The sequence below is a fragment of the Ranitomeya variabilis genome, chromosome 4 (genome assembly GCF_051348905.1).
Source record: "Ranitomeya variabilis isolate aRanVar5 chromosome 4, aRanVar5.hap1, whole genome shotgun sequence".
NCBI classification, from domain to species: domain Eukaryota; kingdom Metazoa; phylum Chordata; class Amphibia; order Anura; family Dendrobatidae; genus Ranitomeya; species Ranitomeya variabilis.
The window spans coordinates 675986110-676009128 of record NC_135235.1 but is presented as its reverse complement, the minus strand read 5'-3'; the positions used below and the strand labels follow the sequence as shown (position 1 = coordinate 676009128).

At 43.4% G+C, this 23019-nt stretch overlaps 1 protein-coding gene across 2 annotated transcripts in view; it reads right to left on the bottom strand.

Annotated features, from left to right (window-relative positions):
• LOC143766312 (uncharacterized) overlaps positions 1-21399 on the bottom strand; it is a 53659-nt gene extending 32260 nt beyond the window's left edge. Inside the window, exon 1 of one of the 2 annotated variants that reach the window (XM_077253895.1) lies at positions 21357-21399. The gene's annotated coding sequence lies outside the window, so the exon portion shown is untranslated. The remainder of the gene's footprint in view (positions 1-21356) is intronic. The other variant, XM_077253894.1, reaches the window with a different exon arrangement.
• Positions 21400-23019: the final 1620 nt, after the last annotated feature.

The window sequence follows — 23019 nt, the reverse complement described above, 5'->3', positions numbered from 1 at the left end:
TGACATGAACGGTCCCTAGTAAACCCGTGCTGATACTGGGTCATGAGGTTATTCCTCTTCAGATATTCCAGTATAGCATCCCTTAGAATGCCCTCCAGGATTTTACCCACAGTAGAGGTTAAGCTTACTGGCCTATAATTTCCGAGTTCAGTTTTTGTCCCCTTTTTAAATATTGGCACCACATTTGCTATACGCCAGTCCTGTGGTACAGACCCTGTTATTATGGACTCTTTAAAGATTAAAAATAACGTTCTATCAATGACTGTACTTAGTTCCTGCAGTACTCGGGGGTGTATCCCATCCGGGCCCAGAGATTTGTCAATTTTTGTGATTTTTAGACGCCGCCGTACTTCCTGCTGGGTTAAGCAGGTAACCTTTAATTGGGAATTTTTATCACTAGTCATATTGGCTGCCATGGGATTTTCTTTTGTAAATACTGATGAAAAAAAGTCATTTAGCATATTGGCTTTTTCCTCGTCCTCATCCACCATTTCACCCAGACTATTTTTAAGGGGGCCAACACTATCATTTTTTAGTTTCTTACTATTTATGTAGTTAAAGAATATTTTGGGGTTATTTTTGCTCTATCTGGCAATGAGTCTCTCTGTCTCAATCTTTGCTACCTTGATTTGCTTTTTACAGAATTTATTTAATTTTCTATATTTATTTAATGCCTCCTCACTACCTACTTCCTTTAATTCTCTAAATGCTTTCTTTTTGTCACTTATTGCGCCCCTTACAGCTCTATTTAGCCATATTGGTTTCCTCCTATTTCTAGTATGTTTATTCCCATATGGTATATACTGTGCACAGGTCCTATCCAAGATGCTAATAAATGTCTCCCATTTTCTTAGTGTATTTTTATGTCTCAGGATATCGTCCCAGTTAATTGCACCAAGATTCTCTCTCATCCGTTGGAAATTTGCCCTCCTGAAGTTTAGTGTCCTTGTAACCCCTCTATTACACATCTTATTAAAGGATACATGAAAACTTATTATTTTGTGATCACTATTCCCCAAGTGACCCCCAACCGTTATATTTGATGTGCGGTCTGGCCTGTTGGTTAATATTAGGTCTAGCAGTGCCCCCCTCCTTGTTGGGCCCTGAACCAGTTGTGAAAGGTAATTGTCTCTCATAGTTGTCGAAAACCGATTACCTTTACTGGAACTGCAGGTTTCTGTTCCCCAATCTATTTCAGGGTAGTTGAAGTCCCCCATAATAATGACTTCTCCTTGAGTCGCTGCTTCATCTATTTGCATAACGAGGATATTCTCCATTGCTTCCATTATTTTTGGAGATTTATAACAAACCCCTATCAGTAATTTATTATTTTTTCCCCCTCCCCTTATCTCCACCCACAGGGACTCTACATTTTCATTAGATTCACCTATATTATCACGCAGGATGGGTTTTAAGGTGGATTTTACATACAGACACACCCCTCCCCCTCGCTTATCTGTACGGTCATTTCTGAAAAGGCTATAGCCCTGCAAGTTAACAGCCCAGTCATGGCTCTCATCCAGCCACGTCTCAGATATCCCCACCATGTCATAATTATGTTCCAACAACATTAGTTCTAATTCGTCCATTTTGTTGGCGAGGCTTCTGGCATTAGTATACATGCACTTGATGTTCCTCTCTGTACCTCTATTCTTTCTTAAATTATTAGCTGTTCTAACCCCACCCCCCATGCCACCGCCACCCCCAACTTCCTTATTTGTGCCCAGGTCTCTATCTGCACTATCTTCCCCTCCTATAAAATGAATACCCTCCCCCCCAATCCCTAGTTTAAACACTCCTCCAACCTTCTAGCCATTTTCTCCCCCAGCACAGCTGCACCTTCCCGGTGGACGACCATGGAAAACTTCCTCCAAAGTTGATAACATTATTATGAAAAAGTCAGTATCTGATATCCATAAAAGTGCTGTACAGATTTTGCACAAAATGAATGAAGACTATGGGGTCAAACTAAGTTGCCAAACTGTGGTGCGATGGCTAAGAGCAGTAGTTTTGAATGCACGAGTTCCAGTCAAGCAGTGTTTATTCTCTCTGCAAAGAACCAGAAGGTCCAACTTGAGATTGCCAAAGAACACAGTCAATGGAAATAAAAAGATTGGTCGTAGGTGTTGTGGTCGGATGAATCCAAGTTCAGTCTGTTTGGTAGTGATGACATGCACTATACAGTCTGCCCTTGCAAAAGTATTCGGCTCCCTGGAACTTTTCAACCTTTTCCCACATATCAAGGTTCAAACATAAAGATACCAAATGTAAATTTTTGGTAAAGAATCAACAACAAGTGGAACACAATTGTGAAGTTGAACGAAATTTATTGGTTATTTTAAATTTTTGTGGAAAATTAAAAACTGAAAAGTGGGGCATGTAATATTTTTCGACCCCTTTAACTTAATACTTTGTTGCGCCAATTTTGCTGTGATTACAGCTGCAAGTTGCTTGGGGTATGTCTCTATCAGTCTTGTTCATCGAGAGACTGAAATTCTTGCCTATTCTTCATTGGCAAACAGCTCGAACTCAGTGAGGATTGATGGACATCGTTTGTGAACAGCAGTTTTCAGCTCTTTCCACAGATTCTCGATTGGATTGAGGTCTGGACTTTGACTTGGTCATTCTAACACCTGGATACGTTTATTTGTGAACCATTCCATTGTAGATTTTTCTTTATGTTTGGGATCATTGTCTTGTTGGAAGACAAATCTCTGTCCCAGTCTCAGGTCTTTTGCACGCTCCAACAGGTTTTCTTCAATCAAGAATGGTCCTGCCATGTTTGACAGTGGGGATGGTATGTTCAGGTTGATGAGCTGTGTTGCCTTTATGCCAAACATATCGTTTGGCATTGTTGCCAAAAAGTTCGATTTTGGTTTCATGTGACCAGAGCACCTTCTTCCACATGTTTGGTATGTCTCCCAGGTGGCTTGTTGCAAACTTTAAATGACACTTTTTATGGATATCTTTGAGAAATGGCTTTCTTCTTGCCACTCTTGCATAAAAGCCAGATTTGTGCAGTGTACGACTGATTGTTGTCCTATGAGCAGACTGTCCCACCTCAGCTGCAGTTCATCCAGAGGGATCATGGGTCTCTTGGCTGCATTTCTGATCAGTCGTCTCCTTGTTTGAGATGAAAGTTTAGAGGGACGGCTGGGTCTTGGTAGATTTGCAGTGGTAGGATACTCCTTCCATTTCAATGTGATCGCTTGCACAGCGCTACTTGGGATGTTTAAAGTTTTGGAAATCATTTTGTATCCAAATCCAGCTTTAAACTTCTCCACAACAGTATCACGGACCTGCCTGTTGTGTTCCTTGGTCTTCAGGATGTTCTCTGTGCTTCAAACAGAACCCTGAGCCTATCACAGAGCAGGTGCATTTATATGGAGACTTCTTTACACACAGGTGGATTATATTAATCATCATTAGGCATTTAGGACAACATTGGATCATTCAGAAATCCACAATGAACTTCTGGAGTGAGTTTGCTGCACTCAAAGTAAAGGGGCCGAATAATATTGCACGCCCCACTTGTCAGTTTTTGAATTTCCACAAAAATTTAAAATAACCAATAAATTTCGTTCAACTTCACAATTGTGTTCCACTTGTTGTTGATTCTAAACCAAAAATTTACATTTAGTATCTTTATGTTTGAAGCATGATATGTGGGAAAAGGTTGAAAAGTTCCAGGGGGCCGAATACTTTTGCAAGGCACTGTATATAAATGTAATGATGTAAGGCACTAAACACCTAAAGTGAAGCAAGGTAGTGGCAATGCCATGGCTTCAGGCTGCTTTTCTGCATTTGCCATTGACTCTGCATAGAATTGATGGAAATAAAAAAGATAATAAGTACAAGGATATACTGGAGAATGTAATGCTGCCACATGGAAAAACCAAAGTAGGCAAGGGCTGGAAATTCCAGCAAGACCATGATCCTACTCACATATCCAATTTAGTAAAATATTGGTTAGCAAAGAAAGACATTCATTCGCCTGTTGCTATGGTCAAGCCAATCACCTGATTTAAATCCTATAGTGATGAGTTGTGATGAGTTATGGTGACGAACTGGGACTCGCACCCACAGCAATAAAGATAAATTGTTCGCAGATTAGTAAATGGAAAGGAGCAAGATCCCTCAAGATGTCTTGAATACCCGTGGGCCTTCAATGCTCGATTGGTGTGATGCTGTAATTAAAGCAAGAGGTTATGCTAGAAGATAGTAAGCTATGGCATTGTAAACAATTAAATACTCTCTATGTTCTGTGGTAGAGTGGCTTTCTCGGCTGCACACGGAGGTAGACATGGGTACACTGCAGCTTTAAGAACTTCCTTTGGTTTATAACAGGCAGCATAAGCCAAGGGGGGGGGGGGGGGGTAGAGACACTATTTTAAGATGGAGACAATAACTAATAAAACTTAACATTTAATTCATTTGAGTAAAACATTCTATAACATTCACGATCTAAAACTCATATGGCTGCTGAAAAAGTTACAGGGTGCACAGTCTCCCTACCAAACCTCTATCTGTGCCCTACCTGGCAGCAGAGGTTGGCACCCTATTGAACCTGCGCAATGGCGCCCCTGCTCCACGTAGTCTGATCCTAACTGACCCTAATGGGCCCTATAGTGTAGAAGATAGATACTTAACCATCCAGCAGACCATACATAACAGACAGACATAGAACTGTCACTAAAAAGGTGCTTGACAAAAGATATTGCACTTTAATAGGCCTAAACAAAAAAAGGGGGGAAAAAATACTAATATACAGGCTAGTGCACTTGTGTGTTAGTGAATCAGACACACTAGAAAATGCAATGCACTATTAATCAAGACCTCTAATAGGTAAGCCTGTACCCCTATCATTAACCTACCTTCACCCTACCTGCCTGCGGAGGTAGGCACCCTAGGTTCCTGCGCAAATGGCGCCCCCGCTCTAGTCGACTGTCCCAAACTCTCCCTAGTGTATAACGAGGCAGGCAGTGGTGGAAGAAAAAACAACAATAAAGTGCAAGAATAGTGCAACAAAGTGAAAATCCACCAAAATAAAGTGACATAAATAAACTGATACTATTCTGTTCATATATACAAGTATGTTATATTCTCGACGCGTTTCCCCTGTATAGGTTCATCAGGAGACATACTTCTTATATAGAAAAGCTCATTTGTAAGAACACAATACACTTATCTGGCTGTAACAAGGGAAATAATACGGGCCGCGCCCTCTATTGCAGTGGAGAAACAATGTCCATCCTGTCCCTGCCGGACTAAATCAGTCTCGTAGTAAGTGTAGTTAGCGTACCTTATATTCTCATGCATCTCATAAGTGCCGCCAAAAAAGAGGAGATTTCCGGATAACGTTCATCATTGCATGCCGTCCCACAGACATGACAACAATCGTCATGCGCCAATAAACAGAAGTCGTGCTATGCGTTCCACCTAACGCATGCGCAGTAATCACCAAACCGCGCCTGCTCAGTATATGTTATTTATTGCGCTCCACCCCCTGTAATGAATTGCAAATGCGTTCCATTTGGCGCATGCACATTACTAACAGTTACGTAGGGCACTATTTCAAGTCAATTAAAGGTAAATAGCACAAGAAGCTCTCACTTACTAACTTTTGTTCCCAATAGATCGTGTTAAAGAAGGTAACCATACCATATACTATATATAATATTAATATTGACCTAATCCTATCTTGGACCAATGGATCTACGGGCTTACATATCTACCTGGCACCTCATAGGGAATCAAGACAGCGTATCTAAATGAAGCAACCAAAATGCAACTGGTCATTTAGATCCCTGGGTTTTATACTTTTCATACGATAAATCCACTTTGCTTCTTTTTGGAGAATAAGCCTATCCCAGTCTCCACCCCTCACTGGTGGGGAAACCACCTCAATCACAGAAAAACTACAACATGTCAGGTCACCCCCATGCACATTCCTCATATGGTTAGAGACTGGGGTATCCCTACCATTTATGACATCCCCAATGTGTTCCCCTATTCTTCTACGGAATTCTCGTTTAGTTTTACCCACATAGTCTATGGGGCAACCACATTTAAAGAGGTAAATCACTCCTTCAGTTTTGCAATTAGCAAAATGTCTCATCTCATACACCTTTTTTGTGGTGGAGCTTACAAATGTACTGCTCCTAGAGACATACTTGCAAAACTTGCATTTCCCACATTTAAACGTGCCATTCTCCCTCCTTTCCAACCATGTTAAGGGTTTTTTTGGTGGAAAAAAGGCACTATGTACAATTTGGTCTCTAATGGACCTCCCCCTTCTATAAGTGATAGAGGGGACAGCAGGGATAACGTCACAGAGGTCGGGGTCCATTTTCAAAATACTCCAATACTTTTTGATTGTCTCTCTAACTCGATAGGCCTGATCATCGAATGTACCTATGATTCTAAGATCACCTTTATCCTCCTCCTTCATCCTCTTAACAAGCAGTGACGATCTTTCTTTTTCTTTAGAGTTTTTAAAGGCCTCATTAAGTACCCTCAAGGGATACCCCCTGTCCACAAATTTGTCTCTCAGATCCCTTGCTTGGTGAAAAAAGCTTGAATCAGTTGAACAGTTTCTCCTAGTACGTAAGCACTGCCCTTTTGGTATACCTCTTTTTAAACTGTTTGGGTGGTGACTCTCCCAACGCAACAGATTGTTCGTTGCTGTAGGTTTGTGGAAGGTTTCGGTTACTATACGACCAACACTACTCCTCGAGATCTTCAAATCAAGAAAATTCATAAAATCATGTCTGAACTCATAGGTCAACTTTAAACCAATTTCATTTACATTTAATTCCTCCACAAACCTAGAGAATGATGTTCGATCAGACCACAATATCACGTCATCTATATACCTGCCCCAGAATAATATCTGGGGCTTCCACCAATGGGCCTCGTCCTCTCCAAATACCGACTGGTCCTCCCACCAGCCCAGGAACAAATTAGCATACGTGGGGGCACAGGGGCTCCCCATTGCTGTGCCCCTGAGCTGGTGGAAGAACCCGCCTCCAAACGCAAAATAGTTGTGTCTCAACACAAACTCAAGGAGTCTTAGAATACACCGATTATGTTGAAATAATTGTGTTCCCCTTGAACGCAGAAAATAATTGACTCCCTGTAGTCCCCTTTCATGCGGTATGTTACTATACAACGACTCCACATCTATGGAGGCAAACGACACATCGTCCGTAAGGACTACATCCTCCAGTTTGAGAAGGAGATCAGAGGAATCCCTTATATATGAAGGCAATGAGGTAACAAAAGATCTCAACACTTTATCTATATAAATGCTTGTATTTTGGGTGACTGAATCGATCCCAGCCACAATTGGACGACCTTTCAAGGGTTTAAGGCCCTTGTGCACTTTAGGCAAGGAATAGAAAACCGGCACCACTGGGAACACAGGCAACATAAAATCATATTCATTCTTGGATATCAGGCCTTCATCCCTTATTTCTACCAACAGAGTTTTAAGGGAATCCGCAAAATCCCCAGTAGGGTCCTTCCTCAATGGTTTGTACGTTAGTGTGTCCTTAAGGATGTCATCACACATCTTCTGGTATTGGTTAAGATCCAACACCACCAAATTACCTCCCTTATCTGAGGGTTTAAATATACAATTTTTATTTACAGCAAGACCATCCAATACTTTTCTCTCCTCTGCTGAGAGATTTGAATGCTGCCCTTTGCCCATGGTGCCAATTTTCTCAAGGTCCTCTACCACTAATTTCTGAAATATATCAATAATATCATGGCCATCCTGAGGAGGCATCTTTCTGCTCTTCGGTTTCAAGTCTGTAAATGGTCCTAGTTCCATAGGTCTCTCATTTTCCCTCAGCATTTCAGTAAGGATTCTAACGTTTGGTAAATCCTCCTCACTTATGCCCAAAGATTTACATGCCTCTTGATTGTGGGTTTTAAAGAACTTTTTCCACCTCACTTTTCTTATAAAAAGATTAAGATCTTTTACCCAATTAAACTCATCATATTTATTAGTGGGCACAAATGAGAGACCCCTGGATAATACATTCAATTCAACATCACTGAGGGGATAGGACGACAGATTAATAATTTTATTTTTATCCATCACCGTTTGCCTTTTATTGGATCTTCCTTCCCTTTCGGGGGATCCACCCCTGTCGTTAATTTCTTTTCTAAAAAAGACAAAGAGGAGGAGGAGGAGGCTCCCGAGGGTGATAGCTGCCTTTTGTAGCCATTTCTTGTTGTCATATAGTCTCTGCGTTCCTGTCTTACCCATCTCTGTCTATTATTTTTCCTCCTTGCTCCTCCAAAAATACCTCTCCCTTCCAAAAAACCGGGGGCCCCTCTATCTGTGTCTGATGAGTCAATATCAGATGATGAAAAATCTCTTGAAGGTTGAATATCACGACCTTCCTGCAAAAAGGTATACACTCTTTTATCCCTGAATTCCTGAATATCCCGGGAAAACTGTTTATGTTTCCTGGTCTTAATCTCAATTTGAAAGTTCTCTATTGTCGTTTGTAAACTAGCTTCTCTCCTCCCAAAATCAGTATGTGTTTTCAACTTAAGTACTTCTTCAATTAAACCCGTTAGTTTTTTGGAGGATATCTCAAGAGTTTTTTTCTCCTCCTCTAATAAGATTGTCATAAACCTTAGAGAACTTTCTGTGAGTTCAGATTCCCATTTATTCAAGAGCTCCACCGTTCTCGCTCTTTTTGCTGGTGTAATAGAAATTCTGAGTCCTTTAGGCACTATCTTATTCTTTATGTAGTTTTCCAGCGATTTAGTTTCCCACCAGGACCGAATATTATCCTTATAGGCTGTAGTGAGACTATTAAATAAACTTCTTAAATCAGTGTTATTCGTATTGCTCCCCTCCTCCACCTCAGAAAAGGCATCAAGAGCATCTGCTGCCCATGTTTCCCTATCTATAGTGCCAGATAGAAAACCCGCCATCAAAAAAACTATTAGAGGTCTTGATTAATAGTGCATTGCATTTTCTAGTGTGTCTGATTCACTAACACACTAGTGCACTAGCCTGTATATTAGTATTTTTTCCCCCCTTTTTTGTTTAGGCCTATTAAAGTGCAATATCTTTTGTCAAGCACCTTTTTAGTGACAGTTCTATGTCTGTCTGTTATGTATGGTCTGCTGGATGGTTAAGTATCTATCTTCTACACTATAGGGCCCATTAGGGTCAGTTAGGATCAGACTACGTGGAGCAGGGGCGCCATTGCGCAGGTTCAATAGGGTGCCAACCTCTGCTGCCAGGTAGGGCACAGATAGAGGTTTGGTAGGGAGACTGTGCACCCTGTAACTTTTTCAGCAGCCATATGAGTTTTAGATCGTGAATGTTATAGAATGTTTTACTCAAATGAATTAAATGTTAAGTTTTATTAGTTATTGTCTCCATCTTAAAATAGTGTCTCTTTTTCGGTGATCAAATAATTGAAGTAGGACGCTTTCTATAAGATTTATACTGTGAAAAAAGGGGGGGGGGGTAGTAAAGAAAACACAGCCCACTGGGCAAAACAGGAAACAAAACAAAATGGTGGCAGAACAAACAGTCCATCTATGAGCGGGGTTCCTCCTGCTCACGGCTGACAGAACACACACAGCTCAGCTTCTCTAGTCCATGGAGCACTCTCCTGCAGTGCTCCTTCTCCAGGCCCACACACTGAAAGCTCTCTCGTCCGGTCATTTAAGCCCGGACCATGTGACTCCTCCACTACTTGACTGATCACATGACTGTGACCTCACCAAGGTCCTCTCAGCACACCATGGTGCTAGCTCTGTAGCGGGAGATATGGGGGGCACTCTCCCACCCGCTCTATGAATGGCCCCTTAAAAACCAGCCCATAACATAACTTAGCCCTCGCAACACTTACTGTGCTGGAGGAAATACAACTCTGGATTTTATAACACTGATGTCATTAGGTGTGGTGAAACATATCTCCCCAGTGACTCTGTCACAGTTGTGATCAAAAAATAGTATGTGAAAAAGTGTTGGAAGTCAGTTTTTTTTTTTAAATAAACGACCATACCTATATTCTAAAGCATTTCGGTTAACCCCTTTCTGATATTTGTCATAATAATACGACCCTGCGCCCATCTGACCAGGGACAGATTATTACGTTATTGCGATTACCCGTTCACAGGTACAGGTGTAATGTGTCCCTGTATCGGGACACATTATATCTGGATATCGGGCCTCCTGATGAGCCTAATAAGGCGAAACACGTTGAGGTGTTAACTGTCATATGGCTGCGGTGACAGAAAATTGATCAGGGATAAGATGAGTATTGATTTTGTCCACACTGTTGTGAATTCTGCTCTTGGGCTCCCTCCGGTGGTTATAAGTGGTAGTGCTGCTGTCTTTGGATCGCAGCATTCATCAGGTGCGTCCACTTATTGCAATTCTGACTGGGCTATTTAGTCTTGCTGGATCCTTTAGTTAGTGCCAGTTGTCGATTGTTTTTTTGGAGGATTCACATCCCTGCCTGGTTTCTCCTGCTTGCTGTCCTGTTCTGGCTTTGTTTTTGCAGTCCACATGCTGTGGGCCTTATAGTTCAGTACATTTCTATGTTTTTTTTTCTTGTCCAGCTTTGCCTGTGTAAGGATTTATTCAGCCAAGCTGGAATCTCTGGAGATGCAGATATACCCTCCATATCTTTAGTTAGATGTGGAGATTTTGTATTTTCTGTGGTGGATATTTTCTAGTGTTTTAATACTGACCGCATAGTGCTCTGTCCTATCCTTTCTATTTAGCTAGAGTGGCCTCCTTTGCTATATCCTGTTTTCAGTCTGCGTATGTTATTTCCCTCTCCTCTCACAGTCAATAATCGTGGGGGGCTGTCTATCCTTTGGGGATTTTCTCTGAGGCAAGATAGTTTTCCCGTTTCTATCTATAGGGGTATTTAGTCCTCCGGCTGTGTCGAGGTGTCTAGGATTGGAAGGTACATCCCACGGCTACTTCTAGTTGTGGTGTTAAGTTCAGGGTCTGCGGTCAGTACAGGTACCACCTTCTCCAGAGTACGTCTCATGCTGCTCCTAGGCCACCAGATCATAACACCACACATGATTTCCTATTGAGTATTGATTTGCAAAATCCTCTGCATATCTATGTGAAGGCAATCTTGGGCTGACTAGCTTAACCCTTTTCTGCAGGGAGGGAAATGGAGTTGCGCACTCCCCCTGTGCATATATGAATATAAGAGTGTATTAGAATGCTATGTCGGATCTAAAACCTAGCAGTATCAATAGACAATAACAAAACTTGTGAGAGGATTTTTGTTCTATTGCTCTTTGATGTGTTTTTTTATCTTTACCAATATCAAGTGGTTGGTCTGGTCAAAAAAGGCTTCTCTTATCTTATGTGCCACATATGTTCAAATCTTATTTTTAAGGGTTGGGAGTCTACAGTCTCCTTAGTACAGATTGGTCTATGTCTGCTGGTAGGGGTCTCTCTAGGATCTAGGTAGAGGGTTTCCCTAGTGGCTGCAAGGTATATCATGGCCCCTAGTGATAGTCATCGTGGACCAGGGGCACCAATACGTTCCCCCCTAGGGTGTCAACCTCCACAGCCAGGTAGGTGATAGCTTAGGTGGCACATCCAGGCACTTCTAGTCTACCCCAACGGTTTTACTGGGTTTTTTTAGCACATTTTCTGTGTATTATTTTGGTCACTTTTTGGTGTGGATCTTATTTTTTGGTCCTTTTAATCAAATAAAGTATTTTTGTTTAGAGTATTTATATTATAACTGTGAGAATATAATACTACGTGTGCGGGGATCACAGTACTGTGAGAACATTATACTGTGGGGAGGAGATGGCAGTATTGTAAGAACATATTGTGTGAGGGGCATGACGGTATTGTGGGAAGAATAGCCGGCATCAGCACCCGGGCAAGTGCTGGAGCCCTGAGCAGGTGGGGGGCTCACTTGCCATTGTGGATACCCGCAAGTAGGCCCCTCCGCTTGCTCAGGGCCTCGGCACTTGCAATACTTACCTCTCCCCGCTCTGACCTTCAGGTCAGAGGGCATGACGACGTCAAGTCTGTGCGTCCTCTGCCTGAACAGTGCAGAGAGCCGGAAGATGCCGAGGAGTCCGGAGCAGAGCAGTAGCCAGCGAGAAGAGGCAAGCATTTCATTTTTTTTGTGTATGTAGCAATATATGGGGACCATCACACACTGGCGCATCATATATGGGGCCATCATACACTGGAGCATCATATATGGGGCTCATCAAACACTGGAGCATTATATATGGGGCCCATCACACACTGGAGCATCATATATGGGGCTCATCAAACACTAGAGCATCATATTTGGGGCCCATCATACACTGGAGCATCATATATGGAGCACATCATATACTGGAACATCATATGGGGCCCATTGTATATGGAGCAATATATGGGACTCATTATACTGTATAGAGCATTATATGGGACTTACACTGTATGGAACAATATATGGAGCCCATCCTACAAGTGCTTCTCACTAAATTAGAATATCATCAAAAAGTTAATTTACTTCAGTTCTTCAATACAAAACATGAAATTCATACACAGTGTGTCCGTAAAGTCATGGTGCACTTTTGCCAGTCACTGGAAAGCAACAAAAGACGATAGAAAAACAGACTATGTGAAATCTGCTCCAAATCAAAGAAAAACTCTCCCAGTTTCATACATATTCAGTGCAGTTCGATGTGGGCTCCATTTATTGCCCTACAAACGATAGTGAAGTTCTTGTCACACACGGGTAAGGACGTCTGGTGTAACAGAATGAATAAAGTCCGTGATTCTCTCTTTTAAGTGATTAATGTCATTGATACATTCAATGTACACATGTTGCTTCAAATAACCCCAAAAGTAAAAGTCTAAGGGCGTCAAATCCGGGGATCGTGGTGGCCAGGGCTTGCAATCCCTGCCTATCCACCTCCGGGGGAAATGTTCTATCCAGAAACTCACGAACAATGGTGGCATAGTGTGGAGAAGATGACACCTTCTGGAAATTGTGGCACTGCATAAAATTCCAACATGTCAAGATACGTGTTTGTCGTCACAGAGTGCTCCACGAAAAAAAATGGGCTTAACAGCTTATCATGCATCAGGTCACACCACATGTTTACTTTAGGGGTGATACGTTCGTACTCAACATAGGCATGAGGATGTTCAGCAGCCCATATTCGGACGTTATGGTGATGAACATGTCCACAGATATGGAAGGTCGCCTCAATCTTCTGCAAAAATCTTGTATCATTGTCGATCTCACAGAACACACTGAACTTTCCTCTGTACCATCCACATCTCGACTGGCAAGGAAAACCACACTGGTGGCATAAGCTTGTGGTTGCATGATGTCACAGACATGGCAGTGCATTAATCAGAGCTCAGTTTATCAGGGTTTAATCTGACTGGGGGCTCAGCTACAGCTTAAGGCTGTGTGCACACGTAGCAGATTTTTTGCGTTTTTTCGCTATAAAAACGCTATAAAACCACGAAAAAAACGCTAACATTAAGCATCCTATGTAACAGAATGCAATCCGCATTTTTTGTGCACATGCTGCATTTTTTTCCTGAGCGGAATCGCAATGCAGAAAAAAACGCAGCATGTTCATTAAAATTGCGGAATCGCGGCGATTCTGCACCCATAGGAGTGCATTGATCTGCTTACTTCCCGCACGGGGCTGTGCACACCATGCGGGAAGTAAGCAGATCAAGTGCGGTTGGTACCCAGGGTGGAGGAGAGGAGACTCTCCTCCACGGACTGGGCACCATATAAGTGGTAAAAAAAAAAAGAATTAAAATAAAAAATAGCGATATACTCACCTTCGGGCGGCCCGACCTCCTCAACGGCTTCTGTGGTGTGTGTGAAGGACCTGCGATGACGTCACGGTCACATGACCGCGGGTCACGTGACCGCTACGTCAATGGAAGGTCCTGAACACACAGCATTAGGAACGGAAGCCGCTGAGGTGAGTATAACCTTTTTTTTTATTTTTTTTATTATTTTTAACATTCTACCTTTTACTATAGATGCTGCATAGGCTGCATCTATAGTAAAAAGTTGGTCACACTTGTCAAACACTATGTTTGACAAGTGTGACCAACCTGTCAAACAGTTTTCCAAGCGATGCTACAGATCGCTTGGGAAACGCTAGCATTCTGCAAGCTAATTATGCTTGCAAAACGCTAGTTTTCTGCGGGTATATGCATGCAAATTCTGCATGCGATATACCCGCGGCAGGAGACGCAGAATTGCTGCGGAAATTTCCGCGGCAATTCTGCTACGTGTGCACATAGCCTAAATGAGTTTGTGTTGTTTGATTGATTCTTGTTATCTCTACTCATGAACAGGTCTGATATGATTGGGCCAGAGAAAGGGCACCAAAAGTGCACCATGACTTTACGGACACTCCGTATTATATAGTTGTTACAAACAGAGTGATCTATTTTAAGTGTTTATTTATTTTAATGTTGATGATTATGGCTTACAGCCAATGAAAACCCAAAAGTCATTATCTCAGTAAATTATAATAATGAACAAAAAAAAGACACTCAAAGGCTTCCTAAAGTCTGTTTCAGAAAAAGGATCCAGCTCACACACCAGGGTGTTGATAAAAATCTTTCATTCGGCTTTATTTGGAAAAATTCTTTTTAAAATGGTACAACATCAATTAGGACAACGTTGCAAATATAAAATAGGGGTGATGTATAAGAAGAACCATACGCATTTCGAACAATAAAATTCTTGAACATTGGTCACATGGCAGAATGCCCCACTGAAAATTTAAATACACTCCTACTTAATTAATGAAATAGAACACACATGAGGAAATCATAGCAATGCAAATTAAAAACACACAAGCTGCACAAAGAAATACCGTACTTTAAAAGACATTACAGAGATATGGATGGGTCTTGCAAATACCACACTGAACAATTTATATCAAAAGCATACTTGAACAAATAGTGAATATAAATATCCAAACCAACGAGTCTGCTACAATTAAACTCTTATGAGTGTAACTAGATATAAGATTATTATCACATCTCATATTTAAAAGCATGTCAATGAAAAAAAAAAACAAAGCACATTTTTTTGCAAACCATGCTGACTTTGCTTTCTATCTATACACACAATTAAGTATATAGTAGTGAATATATTATAAAGACTATGTAAGCTGACACATCTGTAATTATAGAGAGTGTGTTTATATTGTAAGATAGCGCTCACTACCGGGTTTAGGGAACACTCGCTTGGCTGCGATAGTCAGGCACACAGGAACGATCTTTCACTTAAAACACGGGCATATGCAATTGAACATGCACCAAACATATCAGAGGCGGTGACCATACAGGTGCACTTCGTAATAAAGAAGCATTTTGGATCTTTTCTCTAAATACACATTTTCCTTTGGGTCTGAATCTCAGGCGAGAAACCATGTTACATTATTAGTTCATACGATGTGTTACTGCCATAGTGGATGATCACCATTGACATATCTTCATCCATGGTTTATAAGGCTACGTGCCCATGTTGTGGATTCTTGTGCGGATTTTTTATTATTTTTTTTTAAATCCGAAGGTAAAACGCACTGCATTATACCTATGGATTTACCGCGGATTTTCAGCGTTTTTTGGGCAGATTTCACCTGCGTTTTACCACCCGCGGATTCCTATAAAAGAGCAGGTGTAAAACGCTGCACAAAGAATTGACATGCTGCGGAAAATACAACGCAGCGTTTCCGCACGTTTTTTTCAGCACCATGGGCACTGCAGATTTGGTTTTCCATCTACTATATAATTGTCTAAAGGGTACTTCCGTCTGTCTGTCTGTCCCGGAAATCCCGCGTCGCTGATTGGTTTTGCCAGCTGCCTGTCCTGGCTGCCGCGACCAATCAGCGATGGGCATAGTCCGATTAGTCCCTCCCTACTTCTGTCCAGTCAGTGCCCGGCGCCCGCTCCATACTCCCGAGTCCCCCCCAGTCAGTGCTCACACAGGGTTAATGCCAGCGTTAACAGACCATGTTATGCCACGGGTAACGCACTCCGTTAACGCTGCTATTAACCCTGTGTGTCCCCATCTTTTTACTATTGATGCTGCCTAAGCAGCATCAATATTAAAAATATGTAATGTTAAAAATAATAAAAAAACAAAAAACCTGCTATTCTCACCTTCCGTAGTCTGCCAAGATGCGCGCGGCCTCCGCCATCTTCCGTTCCCAGAGATGCATTGCAAAATTACCCAGAAGACTTAGCGGTCTCGCGAGACCGTTAAGTCATCTGGGTAATTTCGCAATGCATCCTGGGAACGGAAGATGGCGGCAGCCACGCGCGTCTCGGCACAGCTTCACTGGATCCCGGCGGGTGAGTATATACGGTAACTATTTTTTATTTTAAATATTTTTTTTAACAGGGATATGGTGCCCAAACTGCTATATACTATGTGGGCTGTGTTATACTGTATACTGCGTGGGCTGTGCTATATATTACGTGGGCAGTGTTGTATACTACGTCGCCTGTGTTATATACTGCGTGGCTGCGATATACTGCGTGGGCTGTGTTATATAGTACGTGGGCTGTGTTATATACTGCGTGGCCTGTATTAACGCATGGGGTATTCTAGAATATGTATGTATGTACATAGCAGCCACATAGTATATAGCACAGGCCACGTAGTATTTATCTGCTATATACTACATGGCCTGTGCTATATACATACATACATATTCTAGAATACCCGATGTGTTAGAATCGGGCCACCATCTAGTAGGTTTATATGGTACTGTAAACCTGATGGACAACTGCTGCAAATCCGCAGCGGCCAATCCGCAACGTGTGCACATACCCTAACAGCAGTCTTATTTATATAAACACACTCTCTATAATTACAGATGTGTCAGCTTACTATATACTAAAAGGGAATCTGTCACCCCTTTTTTTTTGGATTTGAAATAAAAATATGGTTCAATTGTGCCTGAGCTCTGCTTTACAGCAGTACCTTTCATATCCCCCGATTCCCTACCTTTGCTGAGAAAATACCTGAGTAATCTCTCCGTTTTCATATGCAAATTACCCCGGTCCAGTCCGATGGGCGGGTCCTATTCACCATTTCTCCCCACCTCCTGCCTTGTGCTACGCATTAATTTATCTTCTGTCCTGAGTTGCCATTGTTTATCTGAACCTGCGCATTGAAGTGGCCTCTCGAGTGTGTGCAGTATGTTTTGCCCCACAGTGGGCAAAGCATAAAAATCATTATTGCGCATGTGCCATTTTACATTATGTTCTGTGCCCCGGAAGTCTTGCCATGCAAGGGGGCATAGAAAATAATAAAAAATGAGTGCGCATGCGCAATAGTGATTTTATACTTTGACAACAGTTGGGCCAAGCATACTGCGCAGGCGCTAGACGCCAATTCAATGCGCACGTGCAGAAGCTGTACGGGATCTGTGCTATTCACAGATCTCGTTACGTCGAGAACGCCGTGGAGAGGGGGAAGGGCCGGCGAATAGGCCCCGCCCATCAGACCAGATCGGGGTAATTTACATACGAAAACAGAAAGATTACAAAGGTATTTTCTCAGCAATCGGGGGATATGAAAGGTACTGCTGTAAAGCAGAGCTCAGGCACAACTGAACCATATTTTTATCTCAAATTGAAAAAAAGGATGACAGATTCCCTTTAAAGGGAACCTGTCACCCCGTTTTTTCCATATGAGATAAAAATACTGTTAAATAGGGCCTGAGCTGTGCATTGCAATAGTGTATTTTGTGGACCCCGATTCCCCACCTATGCTGCCGAAATACGTTACCAAAGTAGCCGTTTTCGCCTGTCAATCAGGCTGGTCTGGTCAGATGGGCGTGGTGTCTTCCCCCAGATCTTGCTTAGTTTTCCGTTGGTGGCGTAGTGGTTTGCGCATGCCCAAGGTCCCAAATCCACTTCACAGGGGAGTGAAAAGAGCGCGATGTGCGGTATTTCATTGGTGATCGGTGGGCACGGCCATCTTCCTTTGGCCGCGCGTGCGCAGAAGCGGCGCTCTGCTGGCCGCGGCTTCAGGAAAATGGCCGCGGGATGCCGCACGTGCGCAGATGGAGATCGCGGCGGCCATTTTCCTGAAGCCGAGATGCGAACTCTGCTTCAGGAAAATGGCCGCCGCGATCTCCATCTGCGCACGCGCGGCATCCCGCGGCCATTTTCCTGAAGCCGCGGCCAGCAGAGCGCTCCATCTGCGCACGCGCGGCCAAAGGAAGATGGCGGCGCCCACCGATCACCAATGAAATACCGCACATCGCGCTCTTTTCACTCCCCTGTGCAGTGGATTTGGGACCTTGGGCATGCGCAAACCACTACGCCACCAACGGAAAACTAAGCAAGATCTGGGGGAAGACACCACGCCCATCTGACCAGACCAGCCTGATTGACAGGCGAAAACGGCGACTTTGGTAACATATTTCGGCAGCATAGGTGGGGAATCGGGGTCCACAAAATACACTATTGCAATGCACAGCTCAGGCCCTATTTAACAGTATTTTTATCTCATACGGAAAAAACGGGGTGACAGGTTCCCTTTAAGTGTGTCTATAGATAGAAAGCAATGTCAGCATGGTTTGCAAAAAAAAAAATGTTATAGCATAGACATGCTTTCACATATGAGATGTGATAATCTTATATCTAGTTACACTCATAAGAGTTTAATTGTAGCAGACTCGTTGGTTTGGATATTTATATTCACTATTTGTTCAAGTATGCTTTTGATATAAATTGTTCAGTGCGGTATTTGCAACACTCTAACCCACCCATATCTCTGTGATGTCTTTTGAAGTATTTCTTGTGCAGCTTCTGTGTGTTTTTAATTTGCATTGCCATGATTTTCTCATGTGTGTTCTATTTCATTAATTACCATAAGTAGGAGTATATTTAAATTTTCAGTGGGGCATTCTGCCATGTGACCAGTGTTCGAGAACTTTATTGTTCAAAACGCATATCGTTCTTCTTATACATCTCCCCTATTTTATATTAGCAACGTTGTCTGAGACGTCCTAATTGATGTTGTACCATTTTAAAAAGAATTTTTCCAAATAAAGCCGAATTAAAGATTTTTATCAACACCCTGGATCCATGAATCTCGCTGTACAGAGTGCTGTATCATACATAGTAACATAGCAAGGACAAAAAAAGACATTTGTCCATCCAGTTCAGCCTATATTCCGTCAAAAAAATCCCCAGATCTACGTCCTTCTGAAGATCCTAATAACTGTAAGATACAATATTGTTACGCTCCAGGAAGACATCCAGGCCTCTCTTGAACCCCCCGACTGAGTTCGCCATCACCACCTCCTCAGGTAAGGAATTCCAGAATCTCACTGCCCTAACAGTAAAGAATCCTCTTCTATGTTGGTGGAAAAACCTTCTCTCCTCCAGACTCAGAGAATGCCCCCTTGTCAGCGTCACATTCCTTGGTATAAACAGATCATGGGACAGATATTTGTATTATCCCCTTATACAGTATACTTCTACATGGTTATTAGATGGCACCTCATTCTTCTTTTTCTAGACTAACTAATCCTAATTTCGCTAATCTATCTGGGTATTGTAGTTCCCCCATCACATTTATTAATTTTGTTGCCCTCCTTTATACTCACTTTAGTTCCATTATATCCTTCCTGTGCACCGGTGCCCAAAACTGTATACAGTACTCCATGTGCAGTCTAACCACAGATTTGTACAGAGGCAGTATAATGCTCTCATAATGTGTATCCAGACTTCTTTTAAGGGCTCATTTCCACTTGCGAGAAACACGTCCATGTCTCGCATGTGAAAACCAAGCTGTGGCGCCGGCACTGCAGAGCGGAGCGTGCGGCCACATAGGAACACATGGAGCTGCACGCTCCGCTCCAAAGTGCCGGCGCCACAGCTTGGTTTTCACATGCGAGACATGGACGTGTTTCTCGCAAGTGGAAATGAGCCCTAAAGCACCAAATGATCCTGTTTGCCTTGGCAGGAGCTGCCTGGCACTGGCTGCTCCAGGTAAGTTTATCATTAACTAGGATCCCCAAGCCCTTCTCCATGTCAGATTTACCCGCTGATTTCCCGTTCAGTGTGTAATGGTGATATTGATTCCTTCTTCCCATGTGTATAACCTTACATGTATCATTGTTAAACCGCATCTGCCACCTTTCGGCAACGTTTCCAACTTATTCAGATCCAGCTGTAGCAGAATACTATCTTCTCTTGTATTGACTGCTTTACATAGTTTTGTATCTGCAAATATCGATATTTTACTGTGTAAACCTTCTACCAGATCATTAATGAATATGTTGAAGAGAACAGGTCCCAATACCGACCCCTGCGGTACCCCACTGGTCACAGCGAACCAGTTAGAGAATATACCATTTATAACCACCCTCTGCTTTCTATCACTAAGCCAGTTACTTACCCACTTACAAAAATATTTAGGATTGAGAGTCCTCAGTGGTTGATACAGTTTAATAACTAACTGAAAAGATGGTAACAAAGTGCAAGCTTTCAAGACTACTCTGGTCCCTATCCACTGGCTAACACGGTACCAAGATATAGATCTTTCCTTTACCTATTTACACATTTTCACCCAGACCCCGCGCACTGTATCCAAGCATATTAATGGAAAATTGAGTGAAAAGAAAAATTGTGGTAGAAAAAAAATGCACAAGCAACCGGGATTACTGCAACCTTGAAAGGATTGTTAAGAAAAAGCCATTGAAAAATTTGGGGGAGATTCACAAGGAGTGGACTGCTGCCGGAGTCATCGCTTCAAGAGCCACCACACACAGACGTATCCAGGACATGGGCTATAGTGTCACATTCCTTGTGTCCAGCCACTCATGACCTACAGATGATGCCAGAAGTCTTACATGGGCCAAGGAGAAAAAGAACTGGACTGTTGCTCAGTGGTCCAAGGTGCCCATGATTCTGTATGGAGGACTGTACCGTCCAGTGTCTGACCTATTATAGAATTTACAATAGATATCACTCATGTAATGTAAGAAGTGAAATCTTTGGCCTTGTACTGTACCTATGTTTCTCTGCCGTGTCTGTGCATCATGAATTGTGGTGAGTGTTAAAGAGGCTACTGAGACTCTCCCGGGGCCACGAAAACCTGGAGCCGACCCTGCAAGTGGGAGCATTACACTGTGTGGGGCCAGGAAAGGGGCCCTGTACTAGGAGAACAATCCATTCCCTCACTTCCTGTCTCCCATAGTTGGGTCGTATGTATCTATTACAGGAAACAGAACAGAAACACAGAAAGAGTCTCAGTGCTGAACGGGTTAACGTCCCCCCAGCTCAGTAATGGGGAATCTCCAGCACCTACCTCCACCTGCAGAGCCGCACTCCACATATATGGCTGCTCTGTGCGCACAGGACCTGTGATGAGGTCACAGGAGGGGAGGAGTCAGGGGTCACATGATCAGGGGCCTCAGTGTATGCAGGACTCTGCTGTGCTGGTTGTCATGGTGCTGGATTAGGGGAAGTTTATGTGTGGGGTCAGGAGGGGTTTACAGTGTGGATGTAGCAGAGCCGTGTGTGTATGGAGCGGAGCCGCGTGTCTACGAGGTGTACGGAGCGGAGCCGTGTGTGTACGAGGTGTATGGAGCAGAGCTGCATGTGTGTGAAGGTATACGGAGCCGTGTGTGTACAAGGTGTTCGGAGCGGAGCCACTTGTGTACGAGGTGTATGGAGCGGAGCCGTGTGTGTACGAGGTGTATGGAGCAGAGCCACATGTGTATGGGGTGTACAGAACGCAGCCATGTGTGTACGAGGTGCACAGAGCGGAGCCATGTGTGTACGGGGTGTACTGAGTGGAGCTGCATGTGTGCAAAGTGTACGGAGCCGTGTGTGTACGAGGTGTACGGAGCGGAGCCGCATGTGTGCAAAGTATACGGAGCCACTTGTGTACAAGTTGTACGGAATGTAGCCGTGTGTGTGCGAGATGTACGGAGCGGAGCCGAGTGTGTACGAAGCGGAGCCGCATGTGTGTGGGGTGTATGGAGCAGAGCCGCAAGTGTACGGGGTGTATGGAGCAGAGCTGTGTGTGTATGAGGTGTACGGATTGGAGCTGTGTGTGTACGAGGTGTATGGAGCAGAGCGACGTGTGTGCAGAATCCCAGGGAAACCTGTGGGCGTTCGCTATATCCAGGGGGACGACAAAGACTACCCTGTTGCCAGAGTGCTGATTAAAACGAGCCATGGTGCGGAGTCCCATGAGGTCAGAGTAGTCAGAGACTTGCTACATCCTGTGATAATCGGGTGGGACTTCATCCTGTTTTGGGACTTGTGAGGAAAAGCAGGGCTGCCAAGTCACTCAGACAGGAAGCAGCTCAACCCTAAGGAAACCCATTGAGTGTCCTAGCTGGTGACGAGGACAAGATGGTGACCAATGAGGCTGAAATTTGTGAACTGGAGGTTTCTGGTGGAAATTTTGGGACTGCCCAGATGCAGGATTTGACACCAGGTACTTTGTAGTCAATGAGGAGCTGCTATATTGGGTCACTAAACAGCAAAGGGACGTATTAGAGCAGCTGTTAGTCCCAGAACCCTATAAACGTACGGTACTGGATCTGGCCCATACTCATATCTTGGGGGGGCATCTAGGCATAGATAAAACCCAAGAGCGAGTCCTGGTCGGGCCCTTAAGTCCACTAGGGGTCATCAATATATCCTGGTGGTAATGGACTACGCTACATGGTACCCGGAGGCGGTACTACTGAGAAACTCCTTCGTCTGGAGTATTGTACGGAAGCTAGTCCATATTTTCTCCCACACAGGCCTGCCAAAGGAGATTCCAACGGAAAAAAAACAGAAATGGAAGCGCACTTACCCCAGTGGAGTTCAACATCACTTTATTGGGACATTCTTAAAAGCGAAAAGCAGGGAGGGATAGTGTCAGCTGCGGACAACGGCCGTTTCGTGCTCTGCGGCACTTCAACGGGTCCTAGCACTGACCGGATCCGGGGAGTATTTTATAGACCCACCTG